We start from the raw sequence: 3815 nt of genomic DNA, 5'->3' as shown, positions 1-3815 counted from the left end.
CATTCCTTTTAAATGCTACATTAACTCCAAAGTTTTTAAGATGGGTGATATATATTTTTCGAGTTGAAGATGAAACTTAACTGTCACCTAAGAGGCGATTTGCTTTGCTAATTCGTCAACAGTATTCTTACTGTTACTTTGGGGTGGTCGGGGTTATTGCGCGAATATTATATAAATATTAATCGTTTTTAGTTTACGCCTAAGACAGCTGTTGGGTTTTAACATCTAAAACTAGTCATTGAGGAACCTGATGCTCGTTTTTAATTACAACAGGACGTTGCTTAGTCACCTTAGCCGAAAAGAAAACTGCTTTCGACGAACGACGAGAACCGGGTGTGAGTGAGTTCGAAGGACGGGCGTGGCAGTTCTGGCATGGCCGCCATTTCAGTAGGGGGAGGAATATGGACTTTGACTTGAGCAGCGAGTGTCTTTACGACTGGGAGTGTCGTGGCTGGAGAGGCCTACGTGGATTTTCTTTAATTGTGAGGTGGGGGTCTCTGCCTGTTTCTGAAGGGCAGTACTCTTCCCGCCCCCCCCCCCCACAATGCTTCCGTAAGTGGATGTGCACTCTACTCTGCAGTAATGTTAAGTGACTATACATAACCCTTTTTGGAGACACCAATGGAGGACTTACAGTTCATGTGGAACAGGACACATGGCAAGGACTTCGCATCCCTGCATGGGATACCCTTTGTCGCTTGTGAAGTCGTGGACCGATAAAATGCTTTACATCCTTCGGTGGACTTCCAGGACAACAGTCATTAACTAATACGTGAACCCGAGATCCTATGAAGAGCTTAGTATCGTCACGTATTTGTATATAAAGCTGTCCAGGAGACGAACTCTACGTATATTAAGTTTTGTAACTACATCTCTCAATATTATTTTTTACGTCTTAGTGTCCAATCCCTACCTAATGAAATGCTAAAAACTATTCAGGAAGTGTTAATAATACTTTAATTCAAGAGTCTTTTTAGCTAGTAACAAGTTCCGAACTTCTGTTGGCCTTAATCTTAGGTTTTTGATTAGTTACCGAACATCTAGTGTGTTTTGAGCTTTAGAATTGGGACAATAAGAGGCCATAACATACAAGGCATCTCCGGAGGGATATATCTGGTAGAACAGACTGTTAGGTATAGAAGTATTATTGTATAGCGGTTCACTGGAGGGAATAGTCTAATTGGACTTTTCCGAGAAAAATGGCTAATTTGATACAGACGAAAGTTAAGTTGAAACTTTAGATGCTGAATGGAAACCCAAATCAGGTATCTCAAGGAATGGGATTTACTTAGTCGTTAGTGAACTTTTAGATCTGCCATACAGCCAGGCTAATAAACGGATCAGTGCTCCTATTTAGACAAATTACCCCAGCTGGTGATGGGATAGTAGAGAGTGAAGAGTAAGAATCGTCGTCGAGCCAGGAGTATAGTCGTGATAGGGATTGTCTAGATGCAAACGAAACCTGACAAACTCAGACTGAAGTACAGAGACAGGCAGAACCAGAGTATGATGCAAGGGATAGCGAGAAATCAAGAAAACACGAACTCATAGTTCCAGGGAGGGAGGCAGCTGTGATCGTAGTAATGATTTGAAGTTTCCCGTTTTGTGAAATTTGTACCAAATTCTAGTGAGGAAAATGTCGGCGAATTCTTTAAATCATGTGAAAAGGTAGAAAAATTTTTGGTTCGCCTAAGAAGTGGGTATTTTTTATTCAGTTTTTGAAGGGAAAGCCACGAGGGTGTGGGCAGGTTTATCCTTTGAAGACAGTAAAAATTTTGAAAGCTTATGAATTATCTCCGGAAGTGTGTCGGCAGGAGTTAAGGGAGTACAGGAAATTGCCAGGTCAGACTTACAGAAATAGCCTAAAGAGACAGGTGGTTTGACGATTGGCTGCGTTCTAGAGTTGTTAATGAGGATTTTCAAAAATTAAGACTGGTGTTAAAAGATAACTTTAAGAATAATCTCACTCGTGACATAACTTTTCTTGAGCTCAATGCGGGGTAAATTAGACATGGCAACTCTGTTAGACGAATTTGTTTTAACACAAGTTTCACAAGAAGCAGTGGGGTCCTTTTTAAAACTGGTTAGTCCAAGAAAACCGTAGGGAAAGGCAACGGTTCAGGTGTAGTCAAATTTGAGTATAAACCTAAAGATGCGAATTTAACGTGCTTCAAGTGTGGTAGAAAAGGTCATGTAGGAATTAAATGTTCCTTCGAGCCTAGGGTGCTGTTCAACCAGGTCAGTAAGGATGGAGTATGTATGAAGACTGGGAGTTCTGATGTCAAGGGTGGTGATAGTTTTAAATGGTTTTTGTTGGGTGGCAAAATTAGCTGCCGTTTAGGCACCTGGGAATGGTAAGTGTTCTCATTTTAAGAGGTACAAGCGCATCACTGAGAGGTGCCGTGCCAAAGGAGGCTACTTAGGTTAATGCATTACAGGGAAGAGAGTACTTGACTTGTGGCAAATGTGTATTTGATCCCTGCCATTGTTTCAGGTCATTTTAGTGGCTGTGATTGATAGTATTCCTTTAGAAGGGGTTGAATTATTTCTCGTGTGTGCTGAACCAGTACTTTGTCTTCCCGAGTAAATTCGGTCAGAAAACAGGTTTGTGAAGAGGAAGTTTGCTTTGCTGATTTGTCAACAGCATTCTATACTGTTGTTACTTTGGGGTGGTCTGAATTATTGTACGAGTATTGTCATATAAATAATAAATCATTTTTAGTTTACGCCTAACAAGACAGCTGTTGGGTTTTAACATCTTAAAACTAACCACTAATGAACGTGATACTCGCTTTTAATCATTATAACAGGACGTTGCGTAGTCACCTTAGCCGAAAAGAAAACTGTGCTTTCGACGAACGACAAGGACCGGGTGTAAGTGGGTGCGGTGAAGGACGGGCGCGGCAGTTCTGGCATGGCCGCCATCTCAGTAGGAGGAGGAAGATGGACTTTGACTTGAGCAGCGAGTGTCTGTGCGAGGCCTACGTGGACTTTCTATAACTTAGTGAGATGGGGGTCTGTCTGCCCATGTTTTTGAAGGGTCCGACACCTGCGTATGTTGCTTCTCCTCTCCCCACAATGCTTCCACATGTGGATGTGCACATCACTCTGTAGTAATGGCCATAGACTATGAAAAGGCATGTTTGGAGACACCAGTGGTGGACTTCACACAGTTCGTTGTCAAGTGGAACAGGACACGTGGCTAGGACTTCGCATCCTTGCATGGAACACCATTCGTTGTTTATGCGAAGTTGTAGACCGGTAAAATACTTTACATCCTTAAGTGGACTTCCAGGACAACAGTCATTAACTACTACGTGAACCCGTGATCCTATGAAGAGCTTAGTATCGTCACGTATTTGTATATAAAGCTGTCCAGGAGATGAACTCGGCGCGTATTGAACACTTGTAATAAATAATTATTTTTTACGTTTTAGTGTGTCCATCAATCCCTACCTAATGAACTACTAAAAACTATTTAGTAATAAGGTGTTAATAATACGTAAATTCAAGAGACCTTTTAACTACTAGCAAGTTTCGAACTTCTGTTGGCCTTAATGATCTTAGATTTTTTTATTAGTTTCCGAACGTCTAGTATCATGTTTTTGAGGTCTAGAATTATGAATCTAAATTCTAGGGGTCATAACAATAACAAAGTTTGATTGTTAACAGGTCTTAGACTTTGGATCCCCAATCCAGATGTCGACAGTATTTAACTGTATGCAACTTAGAATTCTATCATTCTTGATTGCAAATTCCTTTTTGTAAAACATACTCTCTCCTTTGAATGCACCATAAATCGATATGCTGAGGAA

The 3815-nt window shown here is 41.0% G+C and overlaps 1 long non-coding RNA gene across 1 annotated transcript in view; it reads left to right on the top strand.

The window, feature by feature from the left end:
• The window catches only part of LOC136843264 (uncharacterized), a 6207-nt gene extending 2778 nt beyond the window's left edge, over positions 1-3429 (top strand). Inside the window, exons 3-4 of the long non-coding RNA XR_010854504.1 lie at positions 274-2604; positions 2811-3429. This is a non-coding gene — a long non-coding RNA (uncharacterized lncRNA). The remainder of the gene's footprint in view (positions 1-273; positions 2605-2810) is intronic.
• Positions 3430-3815: the final 386 nt, after the last annotated feature.

Source organism: Macrobrachium rosenbergii, chromosome 11, assembly GCF_040412425.1.
Source record: "Macrobrachium rosenbergii isolate ZJJX-2024 chromosome 11, ASM4041242v1, whole genome shotgun sequence".
Taxonomy (NCBI): Eukaryota; Metazoa; Arthropoda; class Malacostraca; order Decapoda; family Palaemonidae; genus Macrobrachium; species Macrobrachium rosenbergii.
The sequence above is the reverse complement of the archived record's forward strand: the minus strand, read 5'-3'. Positions and strand labels throughout refer to the sequence as shown.